Source organism: Phoenix dactylifera, chromosome 2 (assembly GCF_009389715.1).
Source record: "Phoenix dactylifera cultivar Barhee BC4 chromosome 2, palm_55x_up_171113_PBpolish2nd_filt_p, whole genome shotgun sequence".
Taxonomy (NCBI): Eukaryota; Viridiplantae; Streptophyta; class Magnoliopsida; order Arecales; family Arecaceae; genus Phoenix; species Phoenix dactylifera.
Window position 1 is genome coordinate 11,688,123 of NC_052393.1, and position 26,396 is coordinate 11,714,518.

General features: G+C 37.8%; 1 long non-coding RNA gene across 2 annotated transcripts; it reads left to right on the plus strand.

Moving 5' to 3' along the window:
* The first annotated feature begins 1,525 nt into the window (after positions 1–1,525).
* On the plus strand, positions 1,526–13,759 carry LOC103708476. 2 transcript variants are annotated; one of them, XR_604304.4, is made up of 6 exons: positions 1,526–2,058; positions 8,371–8,506; positions 9,168–9,272; positions 10,527–10,675; positions 13,009–13,140; positions 13,246–13,759. It is a non-coding gene; the product is annotated as an uncharacterized LOC103708476 (long non-coding RNA). The 2 variants fall into 2 exon arrangements; XR_604303.4 differs by lacking the exon at positions 8,371–8,506 and having other exon boundaries at positions 1,528–2,058.
* Positions 13,760–26,396: the final 12,637 nt, after the last annotated feature.

The following is a 26,396-nucleotide window of genomic DNA, read 5'->3' on the forward strand; positions in this document are numbered from 1 at the left end:
GTTTAACTATTCTAAATCCACCACTCGACATTAAATAATAAAAAAAATAATCGTTAACCCTTTTTTAGCTTTTTGGAGTTAGTTTTGCGGATCCTTATTAGCCAAATTTTTTTATTTAGGACCATTTTTTATGTTATTAATAGAAAATACCTTAGTATTCATTGAGAATTTCAAATTTGGATTCATTTTATAATTTTCAACATCTTTTTATGACGGGTTGTTATTAATCGACATCAACTCTCTATGTTTCTCATTAAGGCTTGGGTCCAACAATAGCGATGTTCACCACTCAGCATTGAATACTTCATCAAAATGCTTCAGAATTGGGGTCCATGCAAAATATATCGAGCGATATTTTATAAAAATATGCAAACTTTGTCAAATTATGTAGACTTCAAACATCAAATGCACACTTACAAAAAGTCCAGTTTCCTCTCTGCCCTGTGACACTTCCTCATTTGCTTTGGCTCCATTTATGCCTCGAGGGGTTGGCATTCATCTTTGCATTGCCAAAGACAATAAACAAGCATCTTCTCCCTCTTTTAATTCTTTCTTGTTTTTCTATGAAGTATATGGATATTTCATGATAAGCCATCAATAAATTTTGGGGGAAGTGTTTCTTCACTTCCCTTTGTTACACCTATATTTCATGATAAGCAAAAGAAGATAGATAATTTTGTTGACCATTAATAGATATTAGATGGATTTTAAGATGAGAGATTGAAAAACATATTTAAAAAATTTAACATTTCTACACATCATCACAACCCATAAGCTATTAAACAAAATTGATTGCTATTCATTTATATCCTTCCTATTAAATAAAATTAATTTAGTATAGAAATAAGAACAAACAATAGCTTTTTTTTTCTTCAAAAACTAATAACTTATTAATTTCACTTAGATTATCTATTACTTGGCTTTTGATGAGTTTGTGAATTTTTTTTTCCCCCAAACTCCAAGTCTTTATCTCTGGCCAAATTGTTCTTACACGCCCATCTTATGACTTTATGCTCCCTACCTCGTTGTAAGAATTTTCACTTTTATTGTAAGTGTCCGATTTAGGTATATAAAAAATGCATTTAAGATATTAAAATTATTATTATATTAATAAATTAATATATATATATATATATATTAAATAAATGATTTATTTGTGAGAAAATTGTGGGAGAGTGTTAAAATAATATCACATATTTTATTTTGGGTTTGGGTTGCGTCTTCCAGGTGAAAGAATAATTGGAAAAAAAAATTGTGACATGACATTTTATACAAATCTTAAAGCATCTAAAATTATATATTCATTTACTTGTACAGATTGAAGTGCTAGATCCAATGGTGGATTTGTGCTAAAAAAAATGAGTGTTTTTTTTGTCCAGATGAAAGATACAACCCCTATCTCTTTATTTTAATCGAACGGAAACCTGTTGGGCTTTGGAGTCAGGCCCTGAACATTAAAGCCCATGACTGGTGGTAGGCAAAAGGCGCTTAGGCGAGTCCGGTCCTAACCGCTTGTCCCATTTTCTCTTCCTAGTCCTGAATCGGGGATGGATCTTTCGCACGAAGGAGGGATTCGTCCCGCAAATCCACCAAACGACACAATTTGGGGGTGAAGAGGAGGTACTCTCAAACCCGACGAACCCTGCAGCAGCCGTGCACGGATTTCTCTCCTTCTTCCCCTCCAAATTGAATCTCCTCAGAAATCCCATTCTGAAAACCGCCTCGCCGCTTCCAAATCTCCTACGCACCGAAACCCCCTCGCTCCCCCGGCCATCCATCGCCGGCCTCGGTCCGCATCCCATTCTCCCGATCCCTCCAAACCAGTACTCTTTACATGGTTTCCTCCACATGGCACCAATGTGGCGAGTTTGGTCCATTCGATCGGAGGAACGAGGAGGTTCAGCGCCGAATCGGACGGCCGGGAGTCTCTGAATCACGCTGTGGTTATCGTCGGGGCGGGGCCTGCGGGGCTGTCGGCGGCGGTACGCCTGATGCTGCTGTGCCGGGAGGGGAACACCGATCTCGAGCTTTAGTTCTTGGAGAAGGGCTCAGAAGTGGGTAAGGTTTCCTTTTAGCTTTTGTTCTTGATATAAAGAAGAAGGATGAGAAATTTTATTTTCTTGTTTTTTTACCTGTTACTTACTAGTTCCGTGAATGCTGTTCTTGAAAGTTCGAAAGGAAACTCTAAAAACTAAAATTAGATGATAAAGATCCCATCTTTCTTGACATGTTCCTAGAACATATCTTTCTTGGGCCAATACTGACTTGTAGGTGTCCCGGTCTGTTGCTTTTATGCCAATTATGTTTTTTGATAACTCGGAGAATTTGAAGTAATCTTGGACTTGATTTAGTTACCCCAGGCGATGATTCCCAAGATGGAGGTGATCAGAGATATTGGTTTTGTAGTTTGATTAGCAAATAAAATATGGATTTACCGAAGCGAATTATGAGAATATGTTCGGCAATCATTATATTGCCTTCATTGGAGGTCTTGTGACTTGACTGCAAGAAAGAATTGCCTTTATTGGAGGTCATGTGACGACAGTAAGAAAGAATGAAACAGGTGTCGCTTTTAAAGTAGACTTTGATAAGGTCTATGACTTTGTTTAGAAATAGGTACAAGTATGCACCTTTCTGGCTTGCTAGTTTCTCCATTTTCTATGAGATCATTTTGGTTAATCTGGAGCACAATAAAATTATGCTTAATTTTGAGAGAGAATTTATTGTTGGATCCCGTTTAATTAAGACTTGATCTCGTCACATTTGACAAGTGTCACTTGTAAATTCTGATGATCTTAAGGGCATTAAGGTAATTTCACAGTAGTGAAGGGTTACCTTGATGGGGGATGACTCTTCACGGGTGTAACCACCCGCGGCATTTGGTTCCTGAAAAAGGCTATAAATAGCCTGTTAGACTCCTTCTCTAAATCACGCATTCAGAGCTCTCTCTCCAGAAGACCCTTCTGCTAATCTCTGTTTAGATTAGAGTTATTTTCGGTTGATCGCGATCGCGGATCAGATTGCACACATCTCAGAGTTTCAAGATGGATTTAGCGAGTCAAGGTATGATTTATGATTTATTAAAAATTAATTATTCCATCAATGGTATCAGAGCGGGTAGATTCTAAAATAATTCATACCCATATTGTCTGGAAGATAGCAATTTGACAACACATGTTATTTAAACATGTAAAGTATTTTTGGCTGGCCGATGTGGGACTAAACTCCTAACTTGGGATGATGTCCCCTTGCCCATGTTACTTAAAGAAGTGAAATTATTCTTATTTGGGCGATGTGGGACTAAAACCTTCACATCTTTTCCTCTCCTTCTACCCTTGTTTGAGAAAAGGAGGAAAGGAGAGCCGCTGGCATGGCCGCCGTTGCGGCGGGTCTCGGTCGCGGCCCTCCCCGTCCTAACTGGTGGCCAATAGGGCCACCGTCCAGCGGCCCGCCGCCCCGGCGAGTCTGCAGCGGCTGCGACCCGCCATGGCCACCATGGCCATCACGGGCGGAGGAGAGAACAAAAACAAAAAAAAAAGGGACGGAGAAGGAGGACTCGGCGGCCATGGCCATGGCGGCCGACACCCCTACGACTGCGGCCGTGCTCGTGGCCTCCGCGGCTGTGCCTACGGCCGGTGGCGCCACTGTGCAAAGGGGAGGTCTTCCTCCTGTCGGCCTTCAAGAAGAAAGGAAAAGAACCGCCAGTAAACGGCGGTTCTCCTCTTGATCGCCGACGAGTCGGCGGTTGGATGCATGGGGAGAAGGCGGTAGATCGTTGTCCAAAGGATTTCGGCGGCCGCCGCCGCCATTTAAGAGAGAAGGGCCCACCAGTTTTGGCCCCCTTCTCCTCCTTTCCATCGTGAGGAAGAAGAAAGCATTAACGGGCTTCGGGTTTTCGGGTCGAAACCTGAAACCCAAATCCGGTTGGCCAATAAATGAAAAAATTTCAAGTAAGCCCCTGAGAAGTATATTATTTCTCAAAAGGGTCTTCCGTAATTTATATGTGATCCCTATAATAAAGTATTATTACATACAGGTCCTAAAATATATTTATTTAGTCCCTGTACTCAAGTTTCATTACAGAACAGTACTCTGATAATTAAGTATTACTCTCTATAATAAATTTATACATAAATGATCAATTTAGATGCTTTTTTATGATGAAACATGATTGTTTAAATTATTCATATTTTCATGATAAAAGGGTGATATATGCATGAGACGAGCCAAAGCATCTTATGTAGGAAAAGCCATAAAAAATGATTAATTTTTTGCATATTTGTGGTGACGAGCTAAAGCATCCTATGAATTTTAGAATGCTTTAATTTAATCAATAAAGAGTCTTTTATCACCATCTCATGAAATTGAATACTTGCATCATACATAATGAACCAGCCCTAAAGGAAAGTCATTATACAAGGTTAATATGGGATGAAATAATGTTATTAGTATGATATTTATGATGAAATCTTGTTGCCCAAAGGCCTTGAATTCTTTATTAATATTGAACAATATCTAGTGAAATTATCCACTCAATAATAGTGTCTAAAAAAAGCTTATCTATGTGCCTAAGAAAGGCTGGTACCTAAGTGAACCTAGTGCTCCACCACCAATCTGGAGCTGATCTGGCTGTTATTCTTTGGATTTTTTAACTAGACATCTAAAGTTCATTAATTATCATACTTAATGCATTAGTTTTATAATAAAGGGGTAAATCATGTAAAGTTAATTTTGATTTACTCACTAAATTGCTAATATGGGTTAGTAATTTAGATAAGGTTTTAGCGTAATTATAGCATGCGTATTGATAGTAAGCATATGGTTTGCAGCTTTATTTCCGATAGTTTTTTCTCAATCTACATCATGCATCCCAATACTTAATAGTTCAAATTTCTCGGAATGAAAAGAAAGACTGACATTCACTTTATGGTGCATGGATATTAATCTGGCACTTCGTGAGGACATGCCACTTGTCCCCACGAAGAAAACTACGCCTGAGGAGAAAAGCTGTATGAGAGGTGGGAGCAGTCAAACCACTTAAGTCTTTTACTCATACAAAATCATATCTCCAGAAAGATAAGGAGCTCAATTTCTAATTGCAAACCTACAAAAAATTCTTAATAGCAGCGGAGGAGCAATTTGTGAGTTCAAAGAAAGCCCTTGTCAGCACCTTAATTTCAAGGTTTGCTTTCTTAAAGTATAATGATAATGGTAATATACACGAGTACATTATGGAATTACGTGACATCGCTGCCCAGTTAAAATCATTGAAAGTAGACATGTCAGAGATTTTTTTTTGTACATTTTGTTCTTAATTCTCTGCCTATGAAATATGCACCATTTAAGATCTCATACAACACACATACAAAAAAATGGACTATGAGTCAACTTCTAGCCATGTGTGTTGATGAGGAGCAGAAAATAAAGCAAGAGAGGCAAGAAAGTGTTTATCTCACCTTTCATAAGGAAAAAGGACATAAGGAGGTCGGTGGTACCGGTCATCATATTCCTGTTAAAAAGAAGAAAATGAAAGTGTCAGCCAAAGTGACTGATAAAAGGCAAATAAAGTGCTTCTTCTGTAGGAAATAGGGACATTTGAAAAAGGACCGCACCAAGTACAAGAAATGGCTCTAAAAAAAATGTATTTTTCTTTCCTAAGTATGTTATGAATCACATTTTGTTGATGTACCTCATAACACATGATTGATTGACTCTGGTGCTACTATCCATATATGTAAAATTTTGCAGGGATTGTTGAACAAAAAAAATTCCAACGGAAAGTGAACGGAGCATCATTATGAGAAATAAGATGCGTTCACATGTGGAAGCTGTTGGAACGTTCAAATTGACCTTAAAGATTGGCCACAGTTTATACCTAGAAAATACCTTTTATGTACCTGAATTTTCTAGAAACCTGATATCTGTTTCGAAACTTGTTTCTTTTGGATATACTGTTTCATTTGGACCATCATTTGTAAACCTTTGCTTGAATAATACTGTTGTTGGTAATTGCTCATTAGAGGATGGTTTATTCAAATTAGACCTTGATACATCTTTTGAATTATCCCTTTTATTCCTGCAAAATAAAGAACATTATGGATTAAAGCGTAGCATGATAAACGAAAATTTTTCTATGTTATGGCACCGAAGATTAGGTCATATCTCCATAAAACAAATTAAGAGATTAGTAAATGATGGAATTTTACCAACTCTTGACTATGGTGATTTTGAAACTTATTTAGACTGCATCAAGGAAAAACAGACTAACAAATTTAAGAAAGGTGCCATAAGAAGCACAAGTTTATTGGATCTCATATATACAGATATATGTGGGCCTTTTTCGACCCTATATTTTATTGGTCATAAGTATTTTATCACCTTTATTGCTGATTACTCACGCTATGGATATCTTTACTTGTTGTGTGACAAGGCTAAGGCATTAAATGCCTTTAAGCTTTTCAAAATAGAGGTAGAGTTACAACTTGGTAAAAAGATTAAAGTTGTGAGATCAAATAGAGGTGATGAATACTATGGTAGGTATACTAAAATTGGACAACATTTAGGTCCATTTGCTCGATCACGGGCCTATGGTAGCAACTTTATCACGGGCCTACAGATCGTGGACACTATTTCAAGGCCCATAAAGTTATTTTGTAATAATTTAGCAGCAATTTTCTCAATAAAGAATAACAAGATATCCAATGAAAATAAGCACACGAAGGTAAAATATCTTGTCATAAAGAAAAAAAAGTGATGACCGTAAAGTTTCAGTTCAATACATCAATATTGTGCTTATGTTGGCAGATCCTTTGACCAAAGCAATAGCCCCGGGATTGCATAAGGAGCATGTCGGTCAAATGGGTCTTTCTATATAAATTGATTGATGTACTATTATACACCTTTCGGATGGTTGTAAATCACATTTATTGTATTTTCTGCTTTAACGAATTCATATGATTTATGTATACTATGGTAGCAGAAATTGTTGACCAAAGAATGGATTTCATGAGAAGTTCATTCATAAGGGTTTAGCTATGATGGTTTAGTGATATAGTAATTATGAAAGGTTATACGCCAATAAAATAGGTCTTATTTCCGCCATGGTTCGTATTATTATTCTCAAAGTAGTCAAACATAAAGTTTCCCCAAATTGATATCAGAATAGAAAGAATATGCGTATAAAGATTATAAAATTCAAGTGCTAAGGATATTTCACTCGTTAATATGGTCAAAGTGGGAGAATGTTGGGATCCCGTCAAGTTGTGGCCCACATTGACGAATAGCGTCAATATGGTCCAAGTGGGAGAATGTTGGATCTCGTTTAATTAAGACTTGATCTCATCTAATTAGAGCCCACATTTGACAAGTGTCACTTGTAAATTCTGATGATCATAAGGGCATTAAGGTAATTTCACAGTAGTGAAGGGTTATCTTGATAGGGGGTGACTCTTCACGGGTGTAACCACCTGTGGCGTTTGGTTCCTGGAGAAAGCTATAAATAGCCTGTTAGACCCCTTCTCTAAATCATGCATTAAGAGCTCTCTCTCCAGAAGACCCTTCTGCTAATCTTTGTTTAGATCAGAGCTATTTTCGGTTAATCGCGATTGCGGATCAGAGTGCACACATCTCAGAGTTTCAAGATGGATTTAGCGAGTCAAGGTATGATTTATGATTTATTAAAAATTTATTATTCCATCATATATTTGAGCATGGGCCTATTGTGAGAAGAAGTGAGATGTCTTCATTATCTTCAAGATTGAATTGAAGGCTCTTGTAGGTTTTCGGCCTTGGTTTACCACTAATTGCTTCATTTACCTGCCCAAATCTGATGCCTAGGATATCTATATGATTTCTTAACTCTTAAGCCAGATATACACTTGTTAATTGTTTCTTGTTGGCTTAGGCTTCTGGGTTAAGTGGTTAATTTACATGGTATTAGAGCCAAGTTTCTTGATGATTGAGTTTAGATCCCCATTATGCGTATTATTTATTTAATCAACCTGGTTATCATCTTGTTCTTGTTTTAGTCTGCTCATGCATGATCTAGGCCGCCCATGAGGAAAGGTGGGGTGTTAAGCCTGATATACATTGTTAACTCGTTCCTTAACAGCTTAATTTTTTGGAGTCTAGTTGTTAGTTAACATTAACACTGTATCAATGCGTTGACTTGTACCTGGATTCATATAGTACAGTAGTCTTCACCTTTACTTTTTTGCAGCATTATGCTTCCTTAGGTCAAGAAATAATGAAATGAAATAAACTGAATTAGGGAAGGCAAACTGAACAGATAAATGAAGAGAATTAGGAATTTGAACTTCGGTGGAGCTTAGTGATGTACATATAATGATATCAGTCTGACTCTCATTTCAGAGGCCATTTGATGGCTCAGAGTATTGCAACTGCTTGCCAGTCCTCATGTGAGACATTCACATCAGGGAGACACACATGGACGGGGGAGACAGTGACAATCTGACTGCCCAGAACTAGCCATGCCTTTTGTAGCTAGGTAAGGGGATGGGAAAATCTAGAGAATTGTCCAATTTCAAAGATGATGACTATATGTATAATACAGTAGCACCTACTTACACTTTTATATCCTTGCTGAGTTTCTGTACCTGTTGCAGTTATCCTCCGCCTGTTTTTGTTAATTATATTTTTTTTCCCTTTCGGCTCCTTTGTTGTTCCTTGAAATGCTTCGTCTTGCCATGCTAGTGTTCATGTGTTATGTGCTCTCCAGCTTACACCTCCTTTGCCTTTTACATGTTTCACTGAATTGAGCATGTCTTCGCAGGGGAAAGAAACTACTTTACCATATAAAGATGGATAATTGGATATGTTTCAGTTGAAGCTGAATTTGATGAGATCATCAACTGCAATTCAAATTCCTATAATCTACTTTCTCTTTAAACAAGTCATTAAGCTTTGCTGGAGCTTACTTTTATAGAAGCTGTCAGTATTGGATTTGTTTACATGAGCATACAATGCACGTACATACCCTATTATAGTTATATACAAACATCTGTAACACTTTGTGTGCAATTTTTATCATAGGAAAAATGTTTATCTTCTTTTACTGTTGATTCTTGTTCCTTATAGTGGATATGATATTTTCATAGTTTAAAGAGTTAAAAATTGTTGCTTCTTATCTGTCTATCCTTGTTCTGTAGGCCCCAATAGAAGTTCCTGTTTCTCACGAGAAGTTTTGGTTCTTACAAGGACTTGTGCACTGTCACTTCCATCACTTTTTGAAATAAAGGAAACTATGTGATAAGGTAAATAACCATTGAATATATTATATAGACATAGACATGCTGACATGTCAAAAGTTCATGTTTGTTTACTTCTTAATTACTCTGAATGGTTCAATTTCTTGTTTAATGCTTATGTGTAGTACTTAGTCTTTATGGCACTTTAGTTGTGTTAGAGCTGTCATATTGTCTTTCTTGTTGAATATTGGTTCATGGCTTCATGCTCTCTTTTTTTTTTTTGATTTTGTAAAAGAGGTTGGGAGCAGCCTTGGTTTCATATTTTAAATTTAATTAGCATTGCATTTATAACTGCTTGCACAACCTATTTAGCTGATCTTGTGGATTGGAGATAAGCTTATTAATGTCCTCCTAAGATCCACATTCTCACTACCAGCTCTACTTTCAGAAATGTTTCTAAAAACAAAAATATTCTAAAAAATAGTTTCTCTTGGTGCTCTTTTTAATGAGACAAAAGAAACCATGAATTTGTAGTCTTTGGAAGGTCCATCAGAAAAAGTGGCATCCTGAATAAATACAAGAAGGGGCATTCAGTTCAAGACTGCTTGTGTTAGAAAAGTAATGCTGTTGTCGGCCACTTATGGTAGTTCCTCTCCCTCATTGATCATTTTCAGAGGCTAAATGAAAATCACCTCTAATATTTTGAAATATCATGTCCAAATTAGTGTGATGGATGTTCTTTAAACTCAAAAAGAAATGCTTATTCTTGAAGCAATTAGATTAACCTACTTTCATGGCCTGCTTGGTGGTTACGATCATGGTCCATGCTGGGAAGTGAGAAAGTTGATGTGTTTACCAAATTAGCCCTTGAGTATTCCATGGCTTCCCTCTCTGATACATTTATCAATACTCGTTGTTGTCAAGTGCAGTGCACATGAGAGTTTTAGTATCTGTTGGGAACTTAAAAAGTCCAGAGCAAATTATAATGAAAAAGTTATCAGTGTTTCCCTTAGTCCCCTCTCACAGTTATGGTCCTGCATGATTTTTTCCTATTAAAAAAATCCAGAGACCGCTATTTAGGAGCCCTGCTTTGCATGCCCAACTCCAGAGTTTTCTTTATATAATATGTGTAGATGTTCTTAGCATGCTATTGAGTGTGCAGTCTTGATTTAAGATTGCTGTTTTGTATCATGCAGCTCTTGATTGTCATGGTTTATATGTTATTTACATCCAGCAGATATTTTTCATTACTTGTTTCCACCCAGCTTTTATGTGTTCCATTTGACTGTAGCAAAGAAGTCACTTATTCATTGATTACAGGGTTCAGAACTGGGGCATGATAGCAGCAGGTTTAAAAATTTGCCTATGCCTCCTTGCAATGCAAAGTCCAGATGGAAATTACTTCCTCCACTGGAAATCATCGAGAACTTGTTACAGCTGAGATGCATTTAAGAAGCTCAGTGAAACAGGTAGAACCTGTTAAGGAAAATGAAAAATTGGGTGATGAAATTCTTGGTTACATAATCACCAACATATTTTTTTTTATCGCTTATCATCTTGATGCTTAAGAAGATAATACTGAAATTTGTATTATCCAGTCTCTTCGACCATATTGTGTTGACCAACACAAGGTCCATAACTGGTAACTTCGGCCCATGTCTTGTATGAACCATGAAGAAAGACACATGGTCATTTCATATTTCTTTTTTCTACCCAACTGCTTAACGTAACCCCGATGATGCCACTGTCAATTTTTTAAGGGAAATTTTTGAAGGTTTGACAAAGTTCGATGTCGGACTTATGGAAGCAGCCAAAATTTGAATTGAATTTTGACAAAACCATATGCTAGCGAATTCTTGTCAATGAAGAACATAGCCGTAAATAGGAACGAATTACATAAAGAAACATGAATGTAAAATATAAAATCCAGATAAATGGGAATTTGATGATTGTGGCTTCGGATAATTTTCAGCGTTGCTTATAAAAATCATCTAGCATATCATGAAACTATTGAAGTATGTTGTTTCATTATAGAGTTTTTTCTTAGTACTCTTTTTCCTTGCATATCAAAAAGAGACAATGTAGTACAAATTTCTCATTGATTTTTCTAATATGGGTAATCTACTACTATTCAAGCTTTTGTCTATCCTCTCACAACTTCCATTATTGCCATTTATATCCTCCTTTCTGTTTTTGAGCCTTCAATATAATTTTGATTTTCAAGCTTGTCTCCTTGAGCATAGCATCCTTAAGACCTTTTTGCCCTTGTTTATTACAACTTGGTTGCTTTCCTTCCATATGCTACATAGAGTGATTTCAGAATTGTATATTTATTGCATTTTCTTAAATAATATGCAAATTTCCTAGTAATAGTTCTAACGACTAATATACTAAATATTCTTCATCATTACTATGTGGCATGCTATATTTTATTTATTTTTATACCATCTTACTCTTGTTACTTTGAGAGCATTTGAATATAATTCTAATTAAATTGTATACGAATAACATTTTTGCTGCATCTTAAAAGTCAGTCTTCCTTGTTTTTAGTTACACAGTGGCCCACTATCCTGTTGGATTGCTCAAAGATTTGACCTTGCTGCCTCATGCTGCTTTTGCTGTATAATAAACATGTTTTGTTTACAATTAACCCTAATTCAACGTTATGACGGCTAATAATATGTTTGAAAATGCGGAACACCCTACTTTCCTAGATGTGCTCATCTTCCCATCATAATATACAAAGAATTTTAGTGGCATGGTTTTAGTAATCCAAGTAATAAATAAATGTTAGTTTAGTCACAAAACTTGTCTTGAGAAGAGAATCAGGATCATCTGGGAATAGGTTGTGCTTGGGCCTTGGCCCAAGACCCAACTTTTTGTAAATTTGGGTGGCCTAGATCAGGGCTGGCCTGATTCAGACCTAGTACATATGGCGATAATCTAGAAAGAAAATCTACATACATGCATGCATATATGGATATGTATAGACAACCAAACATCAGCACCCGGGCTATGCACAACATGATGTTGCTTTTGTGGTAGGATTCCTGTCTTTGTTTGGGATTAGGCATGCAAAACTAAAAGAAATTGGCTCTTATCTTCGTAGAATGACTTTTAAGTCTTCAAGTTTAGGATATTCGTTTAAATGGTCATGATGTAGCTAGCTAAATCTAATGGCCATTTTTTTTTTTCTTCATAGAAATTTATTGTCACTTTTATATATGATATAGATAGAGATATGCCTATTTGTCTGTTATTGATAGGCTGTAATGCGAAAAATTAAATAAGCTGATGTTTGAAATAGTGTGCCAAGACTTCGTACTTGTTTCAGTTTTGAATTTAAACGTTTTCATCTCTAATTTAGCAATCTTGGCTGGAAGAACATCCAAAGAAGTGAAAATGAAACAGGTCAATAAAAATTATTAGTCATCACTTTATTATGTCGTTTGGGCTTTGGACGTACAGTTTCAGTGGTTTACTGTGAAAATTATAAAAAGCTTATTAAGTATTGCTAAAGGCTTGTCTTTCACATCATTTTAGAGAGCACCACATCATTGGATTTTTTTGGGTTACATGAGTATTGCAATGTTTATGATTGTTTGAGCTTAAATTACAATCTTCTCAGTCACTCTTCAGAAAGTCTATGTACTCTGCAAACTCTAACCTCATTCACTAAAAAAGTTCTCTCAGAAACCAAATATGTGTACGATGCTGATCATGCTTTATTCAATTCACACCAATTCTCTCTTCGATCTTAAGAGACAAAATCTGAATAAATTATCGTCTGGATGCTTTCCAGGCTGTGAACTTTACAGATACTAAGGAATTCAGGGAACTTAAAGCCTGGCTCGATGAAATAAAGAACCGGCTGGATACTGCCTCTAGTGAAGGTGCTTAGTTGGGAAGGATTTGGCTTTACACTAATGTAATGGTACGATAATTTCCGAATTTGTATGCTTTCTTTCTAATATCAAGTTGTAAGCGGACATGATAGCGAACTTCAATACTATTTTGACCTTTTCTTCACATTTGACAGAAGCGTTGTACAGATTGAAATGTCCCCATGATTACGTCAACTGTAGCAGATCTCCATGGAATCTGAAGCTTACTGAGTTGCAAACAATTTAGTTACAATCAGTCCCAGCCACTCGTGATTTCTTCATAACAAGGTTGATGATACTTCATGGTGGTGGTGGGGGGTAGATTTGAATAAAAAAACTGGTCAGATCTTGTATCAGTTTTTCAAATAATGGGTTTTGAGCATCTTATGTACAAAATCGTTAAAGAGGGGAAGTATCATTAGTTTATTTATTCAGGGAAAAGGTTGAGCAGAACCTAGTTGACTCATTGAGATAACAAAAATGGGTGCACAGAAGGAAAGGGTATTGTTTATTTGTATCCATCTGTCAGAGCCAATTCGGTGCAAATATGTCACGTCGCGATGCGCACTATGAACTGAAACCCAATTCAAGAATCTCTGTTAGTTAAAGTCCGTGATTGGATGCCTTTGTATCTAATAGATTAATAGATCTCAGTTTGTATCTACATCATTTCACGGTGCTGAAGCTGGCGTTATTTTCCTCTTTGCTTCTCTTCTCAAGCTGGGAACCTGGTGTAGAACTCTCATCATGCTTAAGCCTTCCACAGAGTCCAGATGTAGTAGAGCCTCACTGGAAGCTTGCGTTTGGATTTAGCAAAACCAATATTCTCTCGCGTGTTTGCACTTCATTTGATGCTTCGATTGCTGAGGACAATCATCTGTTTCTTTTGGTTACAGGCGAGTCATCCATTTGTAATTAATACTTCATAAAACTCCGTAATTGCAATTAAATATGTCATCTCAAAGTACTCAAGGGTACTTTGCAACAGATGCCATTAGGGGCTTCGGTTTGTTTAGTTTAACTCTACCAGTCAAATCAATACCTGAGTTTCCTGAGGTATTTTAAACCCTTTGTAGATCAAATCTAGTAATATCAAGCTTGTTTTGATTTAAGCAAACAAAAGCGAAGCTTCATCAAGGTCATGCACAAATCTAGTTGAGCGAGGGGCTTTGCTTGTACATAACGATAGCAAAAACTGGTCGATCAGATTTGTGGCTTTATGTCATGACATTTCCAAGAAATTTTCCTGGCAACTCTGATTATTCATTTGTGAAAGGAGAACTTTGAGATATGCCACTGTGTCTAACCTCGTCATCTTTCGCTTTCTTTTTACTCACATGTTGAAGGAATGCTTGTTGATTTCATGAGCTTGGACTTCAACCAGTAAGGTTTGTGATGTTTGCATTCTACACGCCAAATAAAATCTTGCGTAAAATGCAATGTTAAATTAGTTTGTTGATTGTACTGTGGTCGAACCTTCAAATACTATTCCCCAGTTAACTCACTTGTTAAATGAGTCATAACCTAGTTATTGTAGCTTCTTAATTTGATTTCTTGTAGGACAATTCAAGGACCAAGTGGATGGACGATCACCTTGACATGCTGACTAAAGGTCAATTTAGGTAAGAGTTGGAGCTTGATTTTAGTGGTAATTGTGGGCTAAAACATTATTGTAGATTCCAATGGTTGAAATAAAATGACAAATCCTGAACAAAAGAAAGAAAGAGTAACATAATATGATGCGAAACTCAGCTTCTTGCATACATCTGCATGTGGCCTAGCTTGCAAGGTTCTATAATCTTAGTTGCGTGAAATATAGACTTGTACTACTCAAATGTGATTAGAGAGCTTTCACATGATGCATGCCCAATACTGCACTTAGAAACTTTTTGTAGAAAGGGAATATGGTTAGTAAGGTAAACAAAGTGCATATGCTGGAAAAACTCATGCATTCACATGAATAGCTTACACTTATATACATACATACAAATATAATATAAATATTATTGAATAATAAACTAGAACGTTGCATGGTTGGCCACACAAGGAAGAACCTGTTGGAGACATTGTGATCTATGTAGAGCCCGCAGATAGCTTTTTTTGATTGTCCTATACAAAGCGGTGCACATGGATCCCTGTAGGCCTTAGTTACTTGTGTTTAATAACATGAATCGTAATAAACACACTATATAATATATTAGTTTTGAGTATTGGTAGCCATATCTCCCTAAATTATTGAAAGCTTAGGTGAGATCTTTTTTTATCTCCACTCATTATTAGTATTATTATTGTTATTATTATTTTAAGCTGATGGAGTAGTCTTTCAGAAACAATGACGAGAATGATGAAGGCTCTAGATATTTTAATTTCTTTTTTCGTATTAGGGTTAGGGTTTTGCATATCAGAAATGGAAAGCAAAAAGAGCCACATGGACGGTTCCTTGTCAATTTTATAAGCAAAAACGACTAGGGTTGATAGCTGTACTGGCTCGATGATGATGAGAGGCGTCGGCGAGAACCACCTTTCTTGCACTGGATTTGCTGTTCGAGTGAAAACAGGACACAGCAGAATCTGTGTATCCACTTTCCATCTGAAAGATTAAAAATTGTTCGTTGGCCTTTGACAGGTGACGTTGAATTGTTGGGTGTCTGCGTAAGTTGGAGCCTCTGTAAATAAACAAACAACTAAACCAATAAATAAATAATCTTAAAAGCATTGGCTAAATCCTATGCGAGTTTGAGTTGGGCTCTTCATACAAACTACTCAGGATAAGCATATATTTCTAGTTCTAGAGGGAAAAGTGTTGGATAGTGTGATCGTGTTGGCTGATAGAATATTTCAAACATGATTTTTCTATACATTCTTTTATCCTAACGATTCTTCTTTTCTATCTTATTATTGACGATCGAGTTAGAAGACGTCTGTTCACCAAAGAATGAAGAATGTAACACATTATTCCATCTGGTTGGCTTCATTCTACTAGCTAGGATTCTTCTTGTTGTAATCGTCATCTCCATTTTTCACATCTAAACCAGGCATCAGCTCAATCCCTCATAAAATAATTCTTTTAACCCCAGAAATAGAGAAAAAAAGAAGTTTTCTTTCTTGGGCCCTTGGCTTAGCTGCTTCTCTAGTGTAGTAGACATTCAAATGATGAAATCCAAGAGAGAAGATGGTAGGAAGTTGTAGAAACCATAGCAAAGGCAATTGAGTTCTAGATTAGCAACTCAACACCCACGAGATATCGCTAGGATGAGCTCGAGATTGGAGACATATATAGCCCTAGAGAGCTTCCATGCATGTTGATGTGAATAAATTTCCTATAGCTGGGATCACCTTGTCCCCACACTTTGTTGGGAGATATGAAATAGAGAAGACAACTGATTTTCTTGTTGAAAGATAGTAATGAGGATCGTATGTGATGTTTAATCTTATATAAAATAATTAGTAGGAGATTAATAGATATATAGATGATTGACTCAAATCAAATGGCTCAAGCTTTTAAGTTGAACTGGATTCCAACTTGTATATCAAGTCCTTTTCCCGGTTAGACCTGAACTCATGTTTCTCCAATTAACGATCCTTGGCAACTCTCGAAGCTGTAAATGTGTCAAAATTGGTCGCTCTTGTAAAGGATGATAACATGCATGCGAGCTGGTAGAGTTGAGTCATTGTGGCCATGATGATGGAGCGAGGTGCTGAGTTTGAGTACAGGCTTGAGAATATTTCTTGGAACAATGAACTCTTGTAATGGTGGAGCAAAGTGCTGGATTTGAGTGCATGTTCGAGTATGGCTCTTGGAAAAATAGGCTCTTATGAGGGTGCGGTGAAATGGGTCTCTTAGAGAGTTAAGAGAGTAATGTGAGCTAGTAGAGCTAAGTCATGGCGGCTGTGGCGTGCTTAGTGGTGAATCGTGGCTCTTAAAGAGCGAGATTTTTAGACTAGAGCGGCAACACAAAGCTCTTCTAGAGTGATCTCTTGAACTAGAGGGGGGTGACATGGGGTGCACAAAAGGATAATTAGACACGGACTTTGATTGGAGAGGAGTTGAGATCAAGCGTGAGGCTAGTCCTATATGGAATAATTAGCGAGAGATAGATGGATTGCTATAGGTGATTTGATCCAAAAAAAAGAGGAAAAAACAACCAACCCGTATTGATTTTAGCTTTTAAGTTGAATTGGGCTCGGAATTTCATATCAAAAAGTTGTCAAAGAATCTGTCCGGTTATGGAAGGAGTGACTTAGGATGTCCCAGTTGAACCTTAAAGATAACCACGAGCGAGTACATCAATACACCAAATTTGTAGTTTACAAGGACTCGAATGGCCATCCGAGTAAAATGAGCGTGCCTTGTGATTATGACTTGTCCCAAAGGATCCCACTCATATGTTGAAAGTAAAGAAATCTATACTGAAAGCTCTTTATAATCGTAGAATCAATATCTTTTTTTGGTGGGGTGGGGGGCGGTTAGGCTTGTCTCCAAAGTCCCAACTGTTCTTACTGGAGTTGGGCTGTAAAAATGGGTGATGTCGCAATCCTGCGAGCGCTAAAGCCAGTTTGAGATTTATCTTTTCAATGGAGCCCGCTGCCTTTCAGCATGCTAATGGATGATGACATATTGAAATACCCCTCCCCCTAAACAGTGTTTGAAAAGAGAGTCTTGGCCCTTTGTTTCACTGGAACACATCCTGTTATCATTGCAGAGAAAGGCATGGGCTTGTTATCCCTTTTTGCAAAAGCTGAGATTTGTTTATTCTCTTCATACTGAAGGAGAGGAATGTGTTGCAATGACCCAAGTGTAAGGAAAAGTGGGGAAAGGAATAAGGAAAAAAGAAAGAGAGAGAGAAAAGGTGTGGGGTTGTGAGGGGCCCCAAGATGGTGTTACTTGGGAGGGGAGGAGAGTGAAGCCATGTGCAAGGATTGCAAGTGGGAACATGAGCAATATCCTCCTATGATGACATTCTATAGCTATCAACCTGGCTGGAATCCTCTGTTACAAACCAACTGGAAAACCGAGTTCCCCACTTTACCACCAAGACATTTCCTTTCCCTTTGGGCGTTCCCTTCTGTTTCAATTATGGATCCATGTGGTTGTCATGCTTGGACCTCATATTAAACTAACCTATGTTATTACTTTTTCTTTTTTGATACAACGGCGTTTCACACGACACGTGCACGAGTGCGATCAGCAAAATCAAAAAAAAAAGAAGCTGTCAAAACAGATAAGGAACATCCGCTTGGTTCTCCTACAGAAAAACTAACCGATGTTCAACACGAAGCGCAGCGAAGAAGATGTGGAGATCGAGGGGTAGGTTTTGTAGGAAGGGATCAATGAGTGAATTTTTGGCTACTTGCTAGCCCCCTGTTCCTGATGCAACCAAAGGAGATTAAAGACTCATACTTTGGGAGGGGACTAAAGCTAGCATGTCCCCCACACTCTTTGGACTGCATAGTTTTGAAAGAAATATGAGAGACGGGTCAAATATCGACTGCATTCTCAAGCATCTCCTCCGTTTAAAAAGTAAAATAAAATACAATATATGGAATACGGTGCTGAAGGATGAACTGGACATCTTGGAATGGTGTCTAATCTATGATGGAAAAGGAACTTAGTAGGCAATTAATTAAAGGTTGTTGGTCTGTTAATGACATGGGTGTGAGAATCTAATTTGGTGAGCCGTGGTGAGGTCATATATGATAGCGAAGGATGAGCTGTTGTTGGACGCGAGAGAAGTGAACCACCTTCACCCACGTCTCCTCAAAAGTGCTCTCGCTAAAACTAGTCTCGGATGACATGGCACAATTTTGGTCTTTAGTCATTTTGATTACCCTAATTGGAAAGGGCGCAGCAGGTCATGTAGGTAGACCATAGGAATAAACCCAGATGATGTAAGCGGGGTAGATGAGCGCATGATGAATGAGATCTATATGAAGGAGTTGAGGTAATTAGTATTGTGCACCGCCACATGGTGAATATGGTATAGGGTGTAATTTTTTCATATGTGCCTAAGATAAAAAAAAGAATATAGGTCGCACTCAAAGCCACTCATGGTTATCAGTACTTGTTAGGTTTGTACCATGCAGAGAAAATCTGGAGCTTAATAAACCTATTCGGGTATTGGCCCATGGTCTATGTGTTCATCTAGATGCTCAAAACCATAGTCCACTAGGGTTGGCAACAAGTTGGTTTTTCGTTAGTCTCGCATGCTAAGATTATTAAGTACATGCATGACTTGACTTGGCAGGTTGCTATTTTCAACTTGTTTCAATTATTTAGCCAACAATGCTTGCTACTCTCTTACAGCAAAATCTAGCAACTGGGTCAGTCAACTTGACCAGCCCAGCAAAAAAAGAGAAAAAAAATCGACACGTGCTTGGAGAGAAGAGAATTTCCGATGGAAGTCTTCGTCCTCCCCAAGATGGTCGAACAAAATCTGAATCCGACTCCGGGTCAGATTTTGATCGCAGTCGAGCTCTATTTAGAGTTCCTCCCTATCCTCTTTTTCACCTCACCAAGGAACTGGCACCAATCGGAGCTCTTCGTTGGAGATCTCTTTAATTTTCTCTTCAAAGATCGGTTGCTATCGCGCTGTTGTTGCATCGAAGTGCCACCGGAAACTAGTAAAGACCCAGCCCCCCTCGAGCCACCCTCTCTCTCTCTCTTTCTTTTGGATTCTTTGGAGCCTCGATGCCGGCCGATGATCATCAGATTTTGGGCAAAAAGGGGATGCTCTGCTTCCCCTGTTTTCGAAAACTGACCCTGTTTTCTTTTGATTTTGGCTACCTCTGTCGTCGACGCTTGTCACCAGAGGCCTCCATCCAATTTCTTATAGTGGCTAGAAGCCATGGTCGGAACTCCAACCGCCAAGATGTTGTGGATTCCACCATTTAAGGGGTCAAAATCTCTATTTTTGTTGGTTTTGGCGCTACTGGTCGCCATCGGCCGCCTGTTGGCTGGCCGTGAATCTCTAACCTCGAGTACCACCTGTAGCCATCCCCTTCCCTTCCTCTTCTTTAGTTAGAGAGAGAGAAGCTTGCTCTCTCTCTCTCTCTTCCTCTCTTTCTCTTTTCTCTCTCTTGATTCTCTCAATACCGAACTTTCTCCCTCTAATGGACTTTTTTCTCTCTACTGAAATTTCTCTCTCTACTCTCTGTAGAGATGTTAGGTCTAGTATGACACCTCTCTTTGTGATTCTGGATCTACCCTCGTGAAGGGCCCTGATCCATGTTCGGCGGATGGCACATCAAACCCCATCTTGGCCTTTCTCAGATACTATTAGATTTGGTCACCTCTGATCTCTATTAAACCATCTGTAACCTAATTCGAATATGATCAAATGAGTTTTGCCTTGATTAGACCAATTGGGGTATCGGGTACCCCGACTTTGTCAATCCTATGAGGGTATTGAAATTAGGATTTTTATTTTTGGAATAAATATGATGAATTCTTATGAAAATATAATTTTTAAATACTAGGATCTCAAAAAGATTTTTTTAGATTAATTGGACTGATACTTTGGATTTGCTCGCAGAATAACTAATGTTTCACTGTTACTAAATTTATTAGCAATCATTAAATTATTATATTCATGACTTTTGAGTGGTATTGTTCATGATATATGAATTTAATGGATTGCATATTATTACAAAAATATTATTTTAGAATATTATGATGATATATGATATTATTATGGATATGATTGATTGATTTTAACACCGCATGATTTTAGAACTGAAATATAAAACCTAGAATTATTTTAATTTTGACCTAGCTATGTTAAAGACCCCACCAATAGGGGCTAATACGTTGGCACATAATTTGTCTTGAAGGTTGTATCTAAGATGATTGGAAACATACCGCCAGCAGACCAGCAGTCTTGAATGACTTTGCTGCAAAATAATGCGCAGCTCACCGCAAGAAAATTAATCAATGTTATGATCCTACCACAAGATGATGTAGTTATACGATTTCTTATTATTTTAGAAATTCAGAGAATTAGCCAGATCAGAATTTTTAATATGGAAGAGTGACTAGCAGAATTTTGACACAGATTATCTTAGATTAGAGTTCATTTAAATTGATATATTATCTTAGAATAATATTAGAATTATGAGATATTTAAATGTTGAGTTAGTTATTGAAATAAAAATTTGCATATTATTTTTTATAGTTGTTCAGCTGCATGTTTATGATATCATATTGAGATGTCTTTCATGCTTGTGAGAAGAGTTTTCTATAAGTATGCAGCGGTTGACACGATCCTCGGTTCGTGAATGCGGGTCGGGGGCATGATAGTTATATTGAATCTTTTTCTAGCATTTTGGATTGCATGTTTAATCAACATTTTTTTTTATTCTATAGAGTGCTGAACTTGAGTAGAACAATATTTTTTCAGAAATCTATAGTTCAAGGCAACGCAGGTTTAGTGAACTTTAGCAATTGATGAAATAGGGTAGCAGATCATCTACGGCTCAAGTTGAAGGAACTTTGAGTAACTCATAAACAAGGGAAATTTTGGTTGGCTAATCCTACAGCTGTCTTTCTATTGAAAAGTTTATTTGTGAGGCATCAACCAGTTCACAATATGAACGAACTAGGCTTGCAAATGGACCGAGTCATGGATAAACAGCCTAAGTTGAGCTCATTAAAGTTGCTAGCTAGCTTAAGTTTGTTTTGAGACATCCCACGGACAGTAGAAGAATGGCACCTCATCCTACAAAAATAGCTAAGACCCCAGAATCCAACATGGTTATATTCCTCCACGTACAATCACTGCAAGACCTCGTTTTGGAGCCTTTGATTCTAGTTTTGCCCCCTTACGGTGGTCCACATTTTGGTTCAAAATGACTGCCCCAAGTATGGTGTACATTCGGGAGAAAAGGTGATCACTTCAAGAGATTGGTTTTAATGCTTTCTGCATTGATAATTTTGGCAGCCACCCGGTTGGATTTAAATACTGTGCATTGAGGGTCATACACAGTAGAGATTGGCGCGTGTATTTAGTTCTTTGATTTCACCGACATCTCAATGGAATTCTCTCTCTTACTGAGACCCACAGTTTGAAAGGCTAGTTATTTAATGGAGTGGCTACATTCAGAGCTCGCATCTCTTATGGGTCACCAAATTCATACAGATGAATAATGGTGACATAGCGGAATTTTTTTATTGCCCATTTATTTGCCATTTTCTCCTAATTTAATTTCCGCATCAGAAAATATTGATCAATTGTTAAATTTGGTTAAGATTGCATTAGAATTCAACTTGAAATATATCTATTAAGGTTGAGCAGGCAGTTACTGTATTGTGGCATTCTCCTCGAGCAAAAAGGCGTGCCGTGGAATAATCCCTAGCAAGTCTCCAAGGCACTTCAATGCAAGTAATTTAAGGCCATGGATTAGTATAGATAGTTTATTTTACCAAGTAAGATTCAGCAAAGTTTCTCATGATTAATTTAGTATGGTTTAGGCCAAGTCTAATATACTTATTTTTTTTCCAATAAAGTCAAAATTAACATAATTCAATATAGTTGAGAGCACCAACTAGTAAAGTCGATGAAGTGTTTGAGAATTAGTACCAAGGACTTGGATTAAACTCTGCCATCATCTAGATCTCAATGAGAAGTTTTCCTATCCTTGTTCTCCACCAAATAATAATGATGACGACGACGACGACGACAAGAATAAGAACAACAATTTAGACCAAATATGGCCAACTTGTATTAATGTGGCATCTTAGTTTGAAGCAAGTTCCCAACAAAAAAAAAATAATTATGAAAAAAGTAATTAGATACCATGTATTTGTGAGAATTATTTATTTTCTAGTAATTTTTATTGTATTGTCATCAACTCCATGATTGAAATAAATTAACAATGTTTTGTATTATAAAAAAAAGTGAAAAAGATTGTAAAATCGGTCAAAAACATAACATTTGAGCATGCTCAATGGTGCTGCACCATCTACAAGATATATTTTTTAATATTTTACCTTTGCTCTATGTACCTGTCGAGATCGAGGCTTGACAAGCAAAATAGTAGTAGTTTGGAAGAAGTCCCATCTGGCGTCCAGGTAAGAGGAAAGGTAGGCGGCCGCGCCTTGCTTTTCCACGGTCTGGCCACGCCAAGGGCAACTTTTTCCAGTTTCCTTCTTAAAAATGTCCATTCTTCCATGTATCTGCGCCTCGTTATGATGCTCCTCTTGGCCTCTCCCCCATCTCTTCCTCTCCCATGCCAACCCCCTCCTTCCAGCCCAATACAGTCATGGCAATCAGTGCTGCTTCTCTTCCCGTCTCCTTCCCCTTCACCCATCTCTGGAAAGTTTGGGACTTTGCTTCACTACAGAGATCTCAGGAGGCTATACCAAAATCTATAGAGCATGCCCTCTTGCATTGGAAAGCTTAATTTCTGGTCACCTTTTCAAAGTGTTGGAAGATACAAGCAAGAAATGCTGAAAACAACAACCAGTAAAGCTTCCAATTTGGCATCACATAAGCACGGAAATTATAAATATGACACCCGGAAACTTAGAGCTGGGATGTGTAAAACAGAGAAGTTTCGAAGAAACTAAACCTTTTGTCATTCTTCACCAAGTTTAGGATCCGTCTTTTTTTTTTTTATCTTTGCTTTGCTTAGTACAAGAACGCTTATATGTTGATTTGAAAATTACTGATCCAGCACTCTTTGCCATGCTGGATCAATCTCGTAGTTTTGACCCCTTTTTTTTGTATTTGTTTGTTAGAGATAGCATAGTTTTGACTTGTTATGCTTCAAACAAAACATTCAGCTGCTGCCTCCTTCATTTTCAAACAGAAGTACTTTTTTTAAACAATGAAATAGTACTGATTGCAACTCTATTACTAGGAAAAAGTCCAACAAAGAATTTACAAATGTTAATGCGCATTTCCTAGTCTAATCACGGGCAGTGTAGAACAAAGACTCCTATGGACGGACTTTAGGACTCTGGACGGGAGACAGCAAAGAAGAGGAATGCATCAAAAGAAAGGGGGAGTCGGTATGGCAGGATAAGGAGTCGGTCAAGTAGCCAGATCTTAGGAATCCATGGAGAACGGAAGAAGAATAATTAGTTTACAAGGTTTATATTGGGAATAGGGATTTTTTTTTTTTTTTTTGGTATTTGAGTAACCAGCGCACCCACCCGGTTTTGCCTCCTTAGCTCCTCATCCTTGATCCAGTGCATAGTCGATGCATAGGTCCTTACATGCTCTCCGATCTTGCCATGCTAAGATCCAAATCCATTCAAATATAATCACAAATATCATAATTAGCTCGTGGTCAGCTTAAATGGACATGTGCTGCAATATTCTGTGGTTCATATGGGTCATGTGTCGGATCCACCATGATTCCATTTGTAATAACTCAAAATCTCATTCAAAAGTAGTTGGAAGGTATTCTTTAAATTCTTCGATTATATATAAGTATTCAAGATCTACTTAATATATATATGATGTATGACTAAATATATGTCAGTGACTTTTAAGAGGTATCTAGATGGTTATGGCAAAGATGATTGCATTGTTGGACTATATAGAACCTTCCTTCCTTGTACCTCATGCTTATTCCTGAACAGGTAGCGGCCTCGTCAAACCTAACATCCCCTCTTAGATGGTTTTCTTGAAAAAAATAAAAAATGAAAACAAAAATTAAAGAAAAAAAAAGGGAAGAAAACCAATTGCAATAAGATCGTAGACATGTGAGATACTGTATGCTAGCCGTATATAATGGTCATAACCCATTCCAAAGACATGCAAAGTGGAATAGGATGCAACCAATTATGTCCAGGCCATGCATGTCAGACCAATCAAACGGAACCAAATTAAACCAGCTATCCCACCAAACCGAGTACATTCCCAGATCAAAATCCCAGTATAGTGTATAAGGGGGTCAGAAGAAGCTTCTCTGCCTCCATGATTAAGGGCTCCAATCGATCACAGTGGCTGAAAACAGCTTTCTTTGCTCGACCAGAAAGATCAAGGGTAGATAGGCTGAGAAGATGAAGTCCATGGCCATCCGTGCACGCAAAACCGCATGCAAGCCCATCTTAGACTCCTTGTGTTCATACAAAAGGGACACTTTAGGAGGGCTAGATGCTGAGAAGATAAAGCTGAAAGGACCCTCCTCTTATATATTAAGAATTATATTAATCCTTCGTTGCTTGCTGAGAAGTTTGGATCACCATGCTTAAGTGGAAAGGTGGAATGCACTTCAAACTTCTTTTATATCCATTAGTGAGCCCACCATGCTGTCTTATCAGGCACATGCGGTCATCATACCAAGCTTTCACCAGTTCCTTTCTATCTATCTTATGTGTTGTAACCCCAATCCGAAATTAAATACTCTTATATCCCTCACTCCCATCATCCCCAAAGTCATGACGCTAGTAGTAGTAGTAGTAGTAGTCCGATGCATGATTTATAGTTATTGGATTACAGCTAAACAACTGGGAGGATCTTTTAGGTCAGAGTCGTGCTGAACTCACTCTTACCCCTCGCTTTGATTTGGTGTTCTAATCTTAATGTGACTTTTAACTGTGACATCTTTGACGAGCCCCCCCTGAATCAAGGGTCGACGATAATGGAGCCAATAGCAACGGGCCTTTTAGGTCGCCTTGATTGTTCCGCGGGACGCCAGAACGTGGCCTGAGGGCTGACAGCGAGGGGTGTTTTGGAGGATAACTACCAAACGTATGATTGCGTGCAAGGAAAATAGACTTTTATCGGCCTTGTGGTACGAAAAATACTTCATGTTGCTCACGAGATGAAAGGCGATGGATCAACCGAAAACGAGCGTCGTCGTGCTCCTGGATATCTTATTGACGAGTGGCTGGTGAAGGTAGAATTTAGCTGTTGCCTTGGATTCACCGACAATGGGAAGAGAGAGAGAATCTATAGTGTCAGATTGTGCCGATACCTATAATTGTGATAGGAGGCAACTTTAATTCTATTGGCAACGCAACTTCAGCGAGCATTCAGTAGAAAGATTTGCTTTTTGGTGAACAACGATCCTATCTAGATTCTTCGGTTATTTATCAAATTTTGTCGCGTCCTAATTGTATGAATTTTCTACAACTGGATTATAGAATCCATTACTCACCCGATGACAACAAAAGAAATCGAAACGGCCTCAGCCTCATGCGCGTAAACGAAGCCTAGCTTTTACGTGCGGTAAAACAACATGCAATTCAAAAAGACTCTCAAGTTAGTATTTGGAATTTGATTGCTTTCAAATGAGTCACTATTTTTTTTTTTCGAAAAAAATAAATCTATCATCGAATAGGCCGATGCCCATCATG